The sequence below is a fragment of the Varanus komodoensis genome, unplaced genomic scaffold, assembly GCF_004798865.1.
Source record: "Varanus komodoensis strain SLA01 unplaced genomic scaffold, ASM479886v1 scaffold8, whole genome shotgun sequence".
Lineage (NCBI taxonomy): Eukaryota > Metazoa > Chordata > Lepidosauria > Squamata > Varanidae > Varanus > Varanus komodoensis.
The window spans coordinates 39,903,445-39,919,521 of NW_025336481.1; the positions used below are offsets into that span (position 1 = coordinate 39,903,445).

The window sequence follows — 16,077 nt, forward strand, 5'->3', positions numbered from 1 at the left end:
ATATACCTTTTGATTTTTTTTTAAGCCCCCATTCGTGTTCAGCCGGAGAACCTCTTTCTCCGAGATTAACATTTCTTATGATTGTTCCTGACAGAGGATTTACTTTCAGAGGCCCTGCTAAGGATAACCAAAAAAGGGCATGAAGAAAGACAGTTTTGGCAGCTTGTGCGAATTTTCGGAGGTTTTTAGGTCTTGGTTTTCTTATGAGTGGCTTCCTGAGCGTGCCGAGGGAATGACAGGCATCCCTTCAGGCCAGCTGACCCCACCTTTGGCTGCAGCCTAGCCATTGGCTGCTCATTAGAATAAATTGAGGACAATGCCTACCACTGGCTGCCAATTTTAAACATAAGGGATATGTATTCATTTAGCCCTGACTTTGGGGAGGGGCCAAGGAGCGAGTGTAGTTCTATGGACTCGCCTTGCTGGGCATAGATTGCCAGGGAGCGTCTTTTGCCGCACTCCTGTCTCCACAGAGCGTTCTGCCTTACCTGTACCTGTCTGAAAACGGCTGCTGCTGCTGCTCAGGTAAGGGCTGCGTTCTTATTAACTCGTCTTTGCACATGCACTCTGGATAGCTTGCAGAGGAGGGCTTTCCCCCCTGTAGGAGAAGGGTAAAGGTTTGTGCCGTTCATGCCTGCAACTGTTGTTTTCCTCGAGATGAGTGTTTATGGGATAAGTTCAGTGTATTTACTTGCATTCATGTGCAGTTTTCTCTCTCTCTCTAATGTCTTGTTAGATACAGAGCACCAGATCTGAGCATGAAGATCAATTTCTTCCTGTTTTCAATTTTAAAAGTGTGCATGAATTTAGATTTGGGGATGAAAGATTATGTGGTTCAAAACTGGGTTCTTCACCAAACCCTTTGTGTGTGTGCGTGTGAGAGAGAGAGAGAGAGAGTGCGGGGGGTGGGGGTTAAACCCTAACAGCAAAGAGCACAGATCTGGGAAAGCTCTGGTTAATGTTATGGATTGGATATGTTACTGGACCAGATGTCTCTTCCCTGCTGTCTTTCATAAAAAAGAAGCTTTGTTGACAGTAGACTCCATCCGTTTTGAGTTTTTAGCCTTCCACATGTAATGCTGCCTGTTGCCAGGATTTTTCTTATGTGGCCGTCTTTCCGGTGAACAGGAGAGACTGTTCATGGGTGGAACTGGCTGATAATAAAGATGGTGTGTGGGTGAGCCAGATTGTCATTCCAGAAAAAGAGGAAGTGGACTTCTTATATTTAGGGCATTCTTGACATGCTCAGATGACTTTGAAAGTGGAAGGTAATGATGTTTTGCACCGTGCAAAGATTGTCCAAGCCAGTAATGATGAGAACAAAAAAGAAAGACCAGCACCAGAAAGATTTAATGTTGGGGACAGGGGAAGAATATTTTCCCCAAACCCAAGAATAATTCAAGGGGGAATGGTTTATGTGGTGTTCAGTTTACTTGTTCAGCAAAATACGCCTTTATTTTTGGAAGTTCTTCCTTTCTTGTTATTTGACTGCCTATCTTTGAGTCTCACTCCATGTGGTTTCTTCTCTTCCTCGAAAAAGAGCTATGTAGGAAAGACCTATTTTAAAAATGATAGGGGAAAGCCAGCAGGAGTTTTGCCTGAGCAAATACCCTTCAAATTAACTTCAGATGCAAAAGTTCCTGGCAGATCACACAGGATGTACTTTCTCTGTAGAACTAATGCACATCTTAATGCTTGTAAAGAGTACATACAGCTAAAGGCATAAAGGGTGAATGAGATAGGAGATACAGCATCGTCTCACTCTGTCCAAGGCACACTCAGACGTGCTGCATTGCCATGCATGGAAAGGTCCTTGGAAGCATATAAAATTTTAAGGACACCCTTACATAGGCAATGTGCAAAGGCATCAAGCGCATGTATCATATGGGAAGACCTGGGAGGGACCCGTGTTTGGCTGCAACACCCTGCCAAGGGTACATTCGGTGGCCAATCTGCCTTTGAATTTTTACAGTGCTTTGAAATGCCCAACAAAGAATGGATGAGACTTAAAGACTAATATAATAAAATTGTAATAGAGAATTGCAACCAGAAGCGTGGCTGCTTTATATGTCCTGCCACAATGTGCAGTCTATTAAATCTTGCCGTCCTTACATTTTAATTCATTTCAGTGGGGTTTGAAAGGGAACCATGCAGCCCAAAGTTCTCTCCGGCACAATAATCAATCAGTCACAGCTCTTGACAATACGACAGACTGAAACACAGCAACACCAATGCACTGTCTATATACAGATGAACTGTGTACACACGGGGTGCATATGTAGCTGTTCTCCAAACAGGAATAGCTTGGAGCTGAAATGGCATCATTTAATATCCTCACTTCAGTTGACTTTGCACTGGATCCAATTTGCAAGGGAAGCTTGCTTCAGGAGATGCTTTCAAGAAGGGAATGCCTTTAGAAAAATACATAAGCAGGGAGGAATCAAATGCTTGTAAAGTGCGGTCTTATTCAAACATATTTTTGTCCCAGTGTTGGAGAAGAATTTGCCAGTTTCTGTGGCTGTCATAAAAATGGTCTTATTCAGCAAGATTCGAGGGCTGAAGAAGGTGTGAATTGGGAGAACTGTTGTCCTGGTCATGTATTTGTGCTGAAGTTAATACTAGACACCGTAGAGGGGAGTCGATGAGGATCAGGGCCATGTTGCTGGGAGGGGAGGGGTTATCTTTTACCCCCCCTTGCAACCATTTTGGTCAGATTTAAATCCCATGAAAACTCTTTGCAGGTGCCTGTATGTTTCTTCCCCAAGGGGCACAGAGCAGCTTTGCAGGAGGGGTGTCAGCAGCCACCAGGACTGAAACTGGGGTGCCTTGAGTTCTTTGTGCAGCTACCCCTTGTGGTGAACAAGCAGAACTGCAGCTTGGGGCAATTTGTGAAGGAATCTCAGTGGCCCCACCAGCCCCAGCTGCCCATTGGCCATTCTGGACTGGAAGAGTTTTTAAACATCCAGACAGCAGCCACATTTTACTGGTTCTGGTGTGTTTTTGTGTGTCCATTGTGCTTCACCTCCCGGATGGTTTACCTCTGACAGTTACCCGTGGCTAAGCCTTGACAAAGGGTGGTTTTCTTTGGAAGATGGCATGGGAAGGAAATGGTTAACCCGACACTGCAGTCTCAATTGGAATTGCACTCCTCCACTTGCAACTGCCATCAACTTGTTTTCAAAATATGGGATATTTCACCAATGCCAGCTCTACTGCACTATATCTCATTGTGCCTCTAGTGGAAATGTATGCATGTAGGACGTCCTGTTAATTCAGAGCATCAGGAATTAAGGCAATTGTATGTGAGTGCCATGTGGTTTTCTGTACCCTTGGAGGCAGGAGTGGCTTAATAAGAAGATTCAGTGGTAGGGCTGGTCCAGATTCTGTGGCATGACTGTACCAGTTGCTGTGGCATGCTACAGTCTCATTGCCCTAACTCAGCTTGGGCATATGTGCATAGAAGATGTCATGGCTATTTACATTTTATATGTGTATGAACATGATAAGACTGTTCTTGAGAGCAGAGGTAAAACAGAGTATGTTTTTTGCATGTTCCTGAAGATGTGGGCTATTTGTTTTCTTGGATGCTGGACAGCCTCTGATGGGTAACCTGGCACTCTTTGCAATGTGGCCTGCAGGAAATTTGGATGTACCTCACTGATTGGATCACCTCTTTAAGCTAGTCCCTGTGTGCAGTTTTGTGCAGTCCACTGTTCGGCTTCCCCTATGAAGTACAGGATGCAAATCAAACACCTTTAGAAATAAATTTTTGGACTGGACTGACTGTTTTATTTTCCTTTGACCACTACAGAATGGAAATGAATACGCTTTGTTCAGTGTGCTTTGCAAATTTATAATCGGCAGTGTGGAGAACATTATAATTGTTCAGGGGTTTGCCTTTTCTGTTAGATGAAGGCTCAGAGCATCCTGAATTGGGGGAAACCAAGTAGCTGGGGAGTGAGTGGGTGGGTGGGGAGAGGAGATTTATATCAACAGTACTTGTTTCAGGCACATTCTGCAGCAATTTCTAACTTTGGAGAGTTTCAAAAGGAAGACATGGCCCATTTGCCAAAATAGATCATAAAAATTATTGGGGCAACATGGTGTAAACTGCACATGTTTTATGTTTATATATAGTGCATTTCACAAGTTCAGAAAGCCGTTCTCATATATTATCTCAGTGATCCTTACAGCCAACCTGGCAACATTAGATTATGAATAAACCCAGTTTAGGATCACGCTGGTAATTTGAAAGAAACTTAAACGATTCCAGCTGTTCTATAACAATTATATATATGTATTTCATGAGATGTAACATAGCTTGTTTGAAACACTTCAGACAAGAGTGAAACACACAGTTTAGTAATTATGATGTGGCTTCAGCAACCACAACTTTTCGTCCAGAAAGGTCATATCTGATCTGATCTCCAGATGCCTTTGTGTCAAATTTCAAAAAGTGGGCAAGAGGTCCATGGCAAACCAGTGTCTTTGGGGCAGGGATGGACAACTTGTGGTCCAGCAGCTATTTTGGCCTATGACTCGCATGAACCCTTCTCAACTGGCCATGCTGGCTATGGTTGATGGGAACTCCAGTCAGGCAAGTGTTACCTAACAATGCTGGCTCTATGCAAGGCTGAGTTTGCCAACATATTCTCCGTATAGGTCCCATTTTGAAGAAGGTATTCGAATATATTCCTTCTGTCAGAAAGCTCAACTCAGAGAGAATCCAGGAGAACAATGGTAGAAGTACTTAGTTTCTACACTACACGATGATGCAGAATTTCAAGGCTGTGGTCGTATCCTTTGACCTGAAAGTGTCCAGAAAGGAGGTTAGCTGAGACTCACTATCAGGCCCAAGCTCACCCAGTGAACTTCATAGCTAAGTGGTGATTTGAACCTACATCTCCCACTACAAGCCCAACAAGCTATACCCCACTGACCCTCTTCTTTGTGATTTTATGTTTTACCTTCTCTTTGACATCCACCTGAACTTACACTCCAATGAGCCCTTATTATTGAGGTTGCTGAAGCGTTTCATTCCCTGGTTTGGAATAGGAATTCCTCTAGTTGGACAGAGTTTGAATCAAGCATAATTTCTCCCAGAGGTTCTTTTCAGTTTCAGGGTGTTAAAGATCGACACCCTTTGTAAGCAAAATCAGTGAGTTTTCCAATACTTCTCAAAAATGTGTCTACTTTTCATCTAGATCACTGATTGTAGCTTTCAGACAGAATTGTGCAATGCATTTCAGAAGGTGGTGGGTGTGTCTAAGGCTCCAGCAACTGTGCATTTTTGAGTTATTGGCACCACACATGAATCACGAACACCCCCAAGTCTTGTGAACAACCAAAGAGAAATGGCATGATTCTGAGTCAGGTCAAAGGGAGCTCACCTAAGGCCAATTCTTGTTTATCTGATGGCTGTCACACCCATTAGGGACACTCAGTGCTTCCCCACGTATACCAGTACAAGCCCAATAAACAAGTTTCATTCTTGGAAATAGTGAAAATTGTGGTTTTCAGGTTCTGACTGCTGTGTTCAGTATCAAATTGGTGCTTCTGCAGAATGCATAGCCCCATGAGGCCTGCTTGTTTCAATGGGATTTCATCACACTGGATTTCGAATTGGTGGTAGGTTTTCCTCCCTATGTCATGTACATGTGGAGAGAAGAGGGTTCACTTTGGGATGCTGGAGAAATTCAGTCTTTCGCTATGTCCATGACAGTAGAAGCTCTGTTCAGAGCTTTTCCTTGAATACAAAGAATGTTGGTCCTGCTCTGGAATTCTGACCCTAGAGCCAAATGTCCCAAAAGGGACACCTGACTGTGTAGAATTGTACACAGATGCTTCCCCTAATTGGGAGCCCTTCTCATGCAAGGGTCCTTGATCAAGAAGTGATCCTACACCCGGTTGGTTCCATGGCTGAGTGTGGACTAGATCCTAGATCACCTGTGCTCTTAGACCACTACACTGCACTAGCTCTCCGCCCTTCACACCTAGGCATAAAGATGGCTTTCTCCTTTGGAGAAGAGATTTTATGAGTCTGTGTGATTAACAAATTGACAAGGCCAGTCTTTGTGATCTCAGCAGCTGGAGCCAGGACATGTTGCACTGGGAAAGTACCCTACTTGGAAAGGGTTTTGCTCCATGGAACTTTTCACTACATATTTCTATGGTCTGCTCATGCAGATAATAAATAAAGGGGAGGTCTACTGAGAAATACAGCAGGGGAAGTAAAAACAATGAGAGAGCCAGTCTGTCACATACGCCTTGGTTGGATGTCCTTACATAATATGGGCAAGGCAGGGGGAGTCTGATTGGAAACTAACATATAGAAGTATGATAAATGTATCTGCAAAGAACACCATGCTTAGCTGTAAATACTTTTTAGCTTGGAACTACGCACAGGGAGGGAAATGCACGCACAGAAAAAGATTGGCTGGCAAGTCGCAGCAAAACACCAAACAATGCTGGGAATATTATCTTTAACTCAAACATGTCAAGAATGTCATATTTTTGAAAGTTTAAAGAATGTGGAGACAGGAACAACTGATTTACGAGGCAAACCTTTTTCACACCAGCTAATCTGTAGGGAGGGATGTTAAACACAGCCATAAAATGCATTCATAAACAAACCATTCCTCAATTGTCCTGGGATTCAGGAGGGGTGTTAGAAATGGCCTCTCTCTTATGAACCTAATTCCTGGGTCAGATGCACAACCCCATCTCGTTTAGTGGGCTCTCTCCAAGCATGGCTGCTGCTGCCGGATTTTACAGGGTGGCTGCTCAAGAGCAGAGGGTAGGGAGTTATTAAACTAAAGGTTTACATGGGTTTTGGAGGAGGGATTTGATGGGAGAGAGACAGAATTGCATTGCTGTTCCTAAAGGGATTTCCAGGCATGGGTCCGGGAACTGTAAAATGAAATGAGCAGGGTACTTAAGTGAACAAGAGACTTTGGCAAGGATATGCCAGAAAATGAGAAAAGAGAAAAAGAGGGAAAGGCGATATTCTCACTTCGCAGTGGCCACCCTGTGAATAACCTACACTGTTTGAGTTACTGATAGAACACCCCAAAGTATACCTGACAGACAAATGTACTAAGCAGGGTTTTTTCTCTCTTGCTCATTCCCCTTAGACCTTTAGCCAGAATCCTAATGTCCTTTGTGCCTGACCCCAACTCCAGCAGCAACCGCTTTTGGTTTCCCACTTTTGTTTTTGTTTTGGAGTTCCTAAGTTTGCAAATGTGGTCATAAATTATTTTATTTTTAAATTATTTTTTCAGCCCTGTAAAATTGCAAAGTTCGCTCCATAATTTTTGTTATTACTCTTTGTAAGGCTTTCACAAGTGCCCAAGTGTGTGCTTATGGCTGTGTGGTATGTCTAGTCTTGCCCTGTTCTTAGTAAGTTTCAATGGTCAGAGAGAGTGAAGTCCAGTAGGTGATATACAAAGAGAGGAAGGTTGCCCCAAAAGGAGCAGGTGACAATTTCTTCCACTCCATCAGGTATCCTCTTATCTTTAAGTGCTGGATCGGCAATTGCCAATGTCCTGCATCTATTCAGCATTCCTGCAAGTCTCCATCACATATGAAAAGGGAAAATTGGGCTGTTCTGCTATCTTTCTTCTGATTTTTTTTAGAGCATATATTCAAGTTGCACAAAATGCCCCCTTTTCCTGCCAAGTCTCTTGATTTGTACCCAATTCCCCTTCATTTTCTTCCCTGTACTCAAATATCGCCAACTGTTTAGACAAAAAGTGACTGCTTTAAAAGGGAGCAGCAAACACCAGAAAGGTATGGAAGCAGGTAGTGAAAAAGGCCAGTTCAACACTGAAACTGTTTTTGGTGTACCTACTTCTGTCCCCTGCCTTCCTCTCTTTTATTGCTACTTTTCCTTTGATCCTTGGCAAATAAATGCAAATTTCCCTATATGACACCCCAACTTGTCAATTCGCTTTTATGTCACCTACTGCATTTTGCTCCCTCCAACAGGTGAAACTTACAAGATGACATGACACCCTCTCTAGGGCATGGTAGCACCTAGAACCAGCAATGTTCTGCAAAATTAAGATGCCCCGAGGAATCCAGGCCAAAACTGGATGATGTAGCAGCCCATTGGGTCTAGCTGGGTTGTCATGTCAAGTGAGCTCAGTCAGAAACTGGGTGCAGAGAACATGATTATGGATTGCGTATAGGTTGGCTTAGAAGCCTGGGTTGTTGCTGAAACATGAGCTATCATGTTATCTGGAAACCAATATAAAGATTTGAGGAGGGTTAATCATATACAGCAATCCATAAGACATCATCATGGTTGATTTAACATAGAAACAGAAAATAAGCAAGTCCTGGGCCATCTCGTCGGACCCCTCGCTCCAGCCAGCTCCGCTCATGTAATCCCCAATGTGTGATTGTCCAAAGTTTCCTTGAATACCCTCACTGGTGGGGCCTCAACCACCTCCCTTGGAAGTCTATTCCACCTCCTAGGGGTCCTAACCATCAGGAAGTACTTCCTGACATCCAACCTGAATGTAAAAATAAGATAAAATCCCAGACAACCCACCCTGTCAAAATCTATCATTTTTTGCGTGAATTTGCTTGGGAAATATTTACTGTTTTCTGGCAAAGCTCAATAACCCTGGTGATGTGGAACATTGTTGGGCTTTTAGTAGTTCACCTGTTCTGGAACTGAGACTTTCAATATGAACCACCTGTCCATTTCACACAGTTCACCAAGCAAGAGATGTGAACACTCAACCATGCATAATCTGTCCTGGCAGTGGTCCAGTAAACCCAGATGCACTTTCAACCCTTGATGAACTATTATTCAAGATATTGGATTGGATATTGGCATTGCTCTTATTCCTAGTTTAAGAACAGCTGCCTCCTGAAATTGCTGTTGCCCAAGTTGTTCCAGGGATAAATTCCACGTCTGTTGTCCTCTTAGGACAATACTACTTCCGAAAGCATATCAGGTATTGTGTGTTCACAGGCATGGCACTATATTTTAGGTGTCAAGAGACCTAGACTCACACTGATTACTACCTGCCATTACTAAATAGTTTCAAAGGACCTCTAGAGCAAATCAAGTCCTACCCTTGAAGCTACTGTGACATGTACTGCAGTGGTCAGATCTTGTTTTCCAGAAAATTATGTAGCTAACACTGCACCCCTGACTACAGGTTCTCCCTGAACATCATGTCACCAAGTTGGGCCCAAGAGTAACCCCAAACTGAACTTGCTCACTTGGAGAGTGTGTGACACCATCTAGTTCAGATTGAGCAACCAGCCGAGCTGGCCAGTCATGACTGAAATCTCTATTTTCCCAGGAGTGAGTTGACAGGTTTTTTGGTCCTTTGTCTGTCCCATTATTGTCTCAAGACAGCAGGAGAGCTTAGTGAGGACAGGGTAGCTTGCATGGGTGCTACTCTTTCCGCCAACACCTGGCTGCCACCTGCCAGCACCTGCTCCATGAGGCAACTGTCTCATATTGCCCAATGCTAGTGCCAGGCCTGCTGGTAAGGACTCAGAATATGCATCATCCTAAAGCAGTGCTAACTTCATGGCGATCACAATTTCCAATCTGCAAGTCATGACACATGGACCTTCACACACCTGGTGATTCAACTTCCGCTTTCCTGCAAAACACAGTGGAGATCAACCTGCTCTGCTGAAACCATGGAAGGAAAAGGAGGAGGAGTCTTGTAGCACCTCAAAGATTAACCAATTTATTATGGCCAAAGCTTTTATGGACCAGAGTCTCCTTTCTGTTGCATGATGGCCACCCTCTTGGATGGCTTGAAAAAGAGATTAGATAAATTCATCGTGGAGAAGGCTGTCAAATGACTGCTGAACATGTTGACTATGTATTAGCTCCAGTATCAGAGGCAGCATGTCTCGGAAAGCAGGTCACTAGAGAACACGACCAGGAGGGTGTGCTTGCACCCGTCTTTTGCTCTGGACTTCCCAGAGGCGTCTGGTTGTCCACTGTGGGAACAGAATGCAGAACGAGCAAGACCTTTGGTCTGATCCAGCACGCTCTCCTTATGTTCTTATCCTGGGTTGACAGGTCTATATACAGATGGGTATAGAGGGTGTGGGTACCGAATGTTAGCAGTGAAGTCAGAAGGGAATGAATGACCTCATGGCTAATGTTCCCCTCTGCTCTCCGCACCCATAAGCATACATTTGTCAACTCAAGATAACATTCCATGCAGCTGATGAAGTGGAGTCTGTTCCACAAATGTTCGTGCCATAATGCAAGCGTGTGTTTGCTGGCCTCAGGGCTCTGCTGGTTTGCTGCGGCAGTTGCGGAGGCTGCCCCTCCGGAAATGGGAGGAAAGAGAACGCTCGTTTGCCACCAACGGTTAGCAGCATCCTTAGTTAAGAATGCTGATTCTTTCTAAGTAGGACTAGATTATAAACTCATTTCTATGTAGGTAATTTTAGTCTGCCATGTGGTCTCTTTAGTGTAAGATGTGGTATAGGGTAGCCAGATGCTTACCAAGGACATTCACTCATTGATCAAGGACATTCATACTCACTGGCAGCGAAACAAAGCTAACAGTTGAGGTCATAACTAAGAACATTTGTCACACCATGGATGCATTCACACAACATGACAACCGATCCTGTGGGGTTACCACAGGTTTTTTGTTTTTACCATGATCTACTTGACAGACAAGCAAGTGGTTTCTACATTATCATGGTTTCTGTCTGGGCAGTCATCCCATCGTTGGCATGTTTCCTATCAGCCACTGCACCTGAACTTTATTCCCAAGGTGCATCACTCCCTGCCCATGTTGACTGCATTTTCCTCTTTGGTCTGCACTCGGAGGCTGGATGGCTGGAGTGGCTGCTGCAGTCGCTACTCTTTCCAGGGGACCTTGTGAAAGTTGCATACCAGAGCCATGAAAACCAAATTCTGAGTTCAGACAACAGAACAAACCATGGTGGAACAAACCATTGTTCCCATCATGGTTTCTAAAGAGCAAATATACCAGGATGAAATACTGTGACTAGATCGACCAGAAATGGTAAAGAACCACCATGGCTTGTTATGTTTTTGAACCCAGCTCTCATGTCCTTGTCTACAAGTGTATGACAATAAATATGTATATCTGTACAACACCTGATATCTAAGCAATTGTTATAGTGCACCATGGCAGGAATGAAGCCATTTAAGAGGAGGAAAGGGCAATGACACAATAGGACAAGGAGTGGAATACTTAGATAAACACTTACTTAGTTTATTACAAAAAAAAATAGAACATCTATAAGAAGAGCATTTCGATGGCTTGTCATCATTTTGGTGGACTGACATCATCATGCTCCAAAGGAACCCCAAACGAGCTGTAATTCAGGACAAAGAATATTTGCTTTTATTGGGAAGGCTTAGGCCTTTTCTCTACAGCAGTTAAATGGGTAACCATTATTTCTTGGAAGAGAACATTACAGTGGTACCTCGGCTCACGAACGCCTCAGTTCACGACCAAATCGGGTCGCAAACAAAAATTTCATAAACATTTTCACGCAGGCTGCGAACTCTGCATTGGGTGGCGACCAGGAACGGAGCCATCCCCCCCCCCCCCCCCCCGAGTGGGGAGATGGCTGCGATCGTGCTGGGGGCAGCGGGGGAGATGGCCGAGAATATGCTGGTCTTAACTGCACGAGCGCGCCCATGATTGCACCCGGCTTTCCTGCACGAGCGCAACTGCGATCTCGGCCATCTCTGCCCCCCACCAGCATGATCACGCCGGTCTCCCCCGTGAGCGTGCCCACATTCACGTCCATCTCTTCTGCTGCAGTGCACCAGGATGACGGGTGTGTGCAGGGACGACGAGCGCAACTGGGGTCATGCTGGGGGGGGGGCAGGGAGATGGCCGCGATCTCTGTTGTTCTTTGTCACTTTGCTTCACGTTTTTCTGATTAAAAAAAATTAGTGACAGAATAGATTAACCTTGTTTATATTGAACCTTATGGGGAAATTTAACTTGGCTCATGAGCAATTTGGGTCACGACCAGAGTCCCGGAACGGATTAAGTTTGTGAGCCAACGTACCACTGTATTTCCTGTTGGTGTGAAGGAGAAGTGTTGTTGGCTTCAGGTCTAAAGTAGGATTTTGAATGGACTTTTTTAGGAGGATACTTTTAGGTGGACTTTTGAATGTACACACTTAGTCATTTTGTATAGTTTTAATGGACAAGCCACTATATATTGCTCCTTTGGTATTCTGTTCTTTTTTGTGAAATCCTTCAGAACTTATCCTGGTTATCTGAAGCAACATATAAAATGTAATAAAGCTGTGGAAGCATTAAGGAGAGTCTCCTCCTGTATACACCTACCTGGACCCTTAGATCATTTTCAGAAGTCCTTCTCAGAGAGCTACCTTTAAAAGAAATAAAGAGGGTGGTTACAGGGGAAGGGACTTCTTGGCTGTGGCACTCCATTTATGGAATCAGCTCCCCAGGGGAATATGCCCGGCACTGACATTATATATGTTTCAGCGTCAGGTTAAAGCCTTTTTATTTTCACACTGTTTTAACTTTTGAATATCTTATCTGGTTTTAGATTGGCTTTTAAGACTGTTACTGGTACACATGGAATAGTTGTGTTTAACTGGCTGTTAATTATTATGATGCATTGTTTTGTTGATTGTTGGTTTGTATCTGCCTGTTGAAATTTATTGTCCGGTGTGTTTGTTTTGACAGGTGTGTTTGTTTTAAATCTGTTTGTAAATCGAATGTTATATTGTACATTTGTTTATAATGGGATTCTGTACACCATTCTGAAAGTGTTGTGCTAATTGAACAGTCTAGAAATGCCTAAATAAATAAACTTGACATATTGGGCTAACCATAAAAGGAGGCATAAGGTAGAATGTCTGTTTTACAGAAGGGCTCCACTTCATCTGTCATATAAGAATCAATCATCATGTCCAAGTTTCCTCTGGAAGAAATGAGAATTAACTTAATGGCTTAACAGTGTACCTTTCTTGGATTACCTGCAGTATAATGGAGTTAACCTATGGCACTTTCCAATAAAAACTGCTTCAGTTTGGAGAGGCTGCCCAAAGTAACTTAGTGAGCAATCCTGTGGCTTCCTCACATCTTTTGGGACACCAAGGGATGCTTTGGAGTCTGAGCACCGGGGTCCTTCACCCTTGATGCTCAGACTCCCACTCTGTCCCCTTGCAGCTGGTGTAGAAAGGACCGCACTGGCTGGCATCCCAGATCACAACTGGGCTCAGAGATGGGGAAACGTGCACAGCTGGGGCTGTGGACCGTTTCCAGTACGAATCAACACCCCAGTGTCCTTCCCACCCCCTCCCTGGAAACTGCCCCACCAAGCCTCACGCCTTCCATTGGATGCTCACCAGTTTCCAGGTTCAAAGGCCTATCAGCATCTGCTGCAGGAGTGACATGATTGTGCCCTAAAGGTGCAAGCCCATGCAAATTTAGACCAAAAAAGGCCTACAACTCCCAGCATGCTCCAGCAGCTGTGCTATTTATTGCAGGAGGAGGTCTAGATTTGCATAGGAATGTGCCCTTGAAAAAGTAAGTGCTATAGGGAAAAACTGGATATAATCATTATGAAAGAACAAAAGGCAAAAAAGGAACATGTTAAGAGTTTTCAAATACTTAAAATGCTATGTGCAAAAAGAGGGATAGTGTTCATTCTGTTCATGGGGTGTCATATAACAAGATTTTAAAATATGATTGGTGATCATAGGAATGAAGGCAACCTGCCTCTGATCGTACATTTGGAAGACCCTCCTGCCTATAAGAGATGTTCACCAATAGAGTGTGAAGCCATCTAAGGAAATACGATGCACTTCCTTCCACCCCACCACCTCTGGCTTCCTTGGAGGTCCATTGGGAAACGGTCACGCACTCCATGCACTGTTGTGGCCCAGCCAGAGGCAGGTGGCTGCCATCGAGCCCACTCAGCTCTACAGTAAGGGCTGTGGAAAGCCCTACTCCCCATGAGACGTAGAGGGGACCTCTCTCGAGTGCACAATTTATGCACCAGATGTGACTCGGCTGCTCTGCAGGTGTGATCGGCCTGAGCTAAAAGGCCATTCTGGAAGGAGACAGATTGCCTCATTATGTAATCAATGTAAATTATGGCTTGACTTTTACATGTGTAGGGTATAAAGCTAACACGCACCACTTGTGCCGGCCGTTTCCGAGTGCGCATGAAAGAGAACCTGTGCTCGTCAGGCTTCCAGGAAAAGCATATGGATATAATGCACCAATTCAGCATTCATAAAAATATATGGGAGCTCTGCTGAGGATGGGGTCCTGAAGGCAATTTCGGAATTCCACCAAGATGAAGTCACAGATGGTTGCAAAAAGAATATTAATGCACTTTTCTTCTTCATTTGTAGTAATTCTGAGTAATATTAATTAAAAGAGATGGCAGGTGGAGGTTTGCCTGTCCTTAGTATAGCATGATCTGGAAGTTCCTAGATCCATCTTCGGCCCGCATGTTTGCTGACAAGGCATGCAAAAATAGGACAGACGAATTTAAACAGAAGCTTCCAAAGAAGCTGCAGGGCCCTGCCAAGTTGGTGTGAACCTCCTTAGAAGGCCATGGAGCTCTTTTTCCTAAGGTACCATGAATGTACTGGGCCTCTTCCCACAGACTGTTGGGCACAGCACAGACCTGCCTGTGCAATGCTCTTTTCTTTGAAAAAAGGCTGACAGCAGCAACCATACTTGAGGGGCCCCTTCATGCAGCTTTATTTCCTCCTCCTCCTCCTCTGACAAAACCCTGTTTGAAGCATATCTTAGATAAATATATGCACCATAGACACCCATCCCTCTTTCACTCTTCTTTCAGGATTCCAGAGAAGAAACATGCAAGCACAATTGTCCGTCCCCAGTGGGTCAGGAGAGAATGACCCCAAAGTTGGGACGGTAAACACACCAGTGGAGCCATCCTATGCCTCTTAGAAAGTGCTCAGGGGGGCAAAGGAATGTTGGGATTCCCAGCCCTGAGGCTGGAAGGTCACCATCCTCACACCCTGCACCCCACACTGAGGCTGGTGCAGAAGGAACCAGGCTGGCTGCTTAGCTGATCTTGGAGAAGGGGCTTAGTGAGGGTTCTGGAGAGCTGGAAAAGGGGGAGACCAGCATGGTCATGGTGGTGCATCAGCCTCCTTCCCTCCCATGTCAAAGCAGCACAGTGAGACAGCCAGAATGGGCTTTGCCAGGCAGGAGGAGCATGGAAGCAGCCTTGGCCCACATGTTGGTTCCCCCCCCCCCCCCGATATATATCCTGCCTTTTTCCTACAAAGGGCTCAAGTCAGCTTACATCATTCAGCTTACCTGTCAGAAATGGCTTGCTGCTTCTCACCTGGGCATCCACTGAGTGATGGAGCAGGCACTCTGCAGGTGGAAGGGCTCAGGTGCAGTCCTCGGCCTCTCAAGTTCAGGGAAAAATGGTGGCTGGGCCTGAGTGCTTCCAAAATCACAGCCCTCTGAGCAGAGCACCAGTCCATCTAGGCCAGTATATGGCAGCTTATTATGGTCCCGAGGATCTTCAGTCAGGCCTGGCAGGAGCAACTGGCACCCTTGGGCCCTGTGCTCTGGCAGGATTCGCTGCTCATTCTTGCATGGCATTGCTTTGCACATGAAGCCCTCGGCTGAAGTGGAAGTGGCACAGGGCACATAGCTCCTCTCCTAAACCAGCATAGGTGGGGCTGATCTGGACTGGGAACCCAACAAAGGAGAGGGGGGAATTATGGGACATTAACATGGCAGCTTCTAGAGCAGTGCTGCTCCCCATAACCATTGTCATGATGGGTCTCTAAGGTATGTAGGAAGGGGCCCCTAAACCTGGGACAGACCCTGCACCCTCGGTGGCATGTATGTCTTTCTCTTCTGCCTCCACCAGTCATGCAATTTTCCGTGTAGTTACTCTGGACCTTAAGAACAAACTAAAGCTGGGCAAGGATCATGAGGGCAGGAAGGGGGAATCTAAGGAACAGAGAAGACACCAGGTTCAAATGCTTCTCCAAGGATTCTCTCTCTCTCTCTCTCTCTCTCTCTCTCTCTCTCTCTCTCTCTCTCTCTCTCTCTT

The 16,077-nt window shown here is 44.9% G+C and overlaps 1 protein-coding gene across 4 annotated transcripts in view; it reads left to right on the forward strand.

Annotated features, from left to right (window-relative positions):
• The first annotated feature begins 217 nt into the window (after positions 1 to 217).
• The window catches only part of CALD1 (caldesmon 1), a 203,995-nt gene continuing 188,135 nt past the window's right edge, over positions 218 to 16,077 (forward strand). For all 4 annotated transcript variants that reach the window (XM_044455647.1, XM_044455649.1, XM_044455645.1 and 1 more), the window contains exon 1: positions 218 to 525. The gene's annotated coding sequence lies outside the window, so the exon portion shown is untranslated. The remainder of the gene's footprint in view (positions 526 to 16,077) is intronic.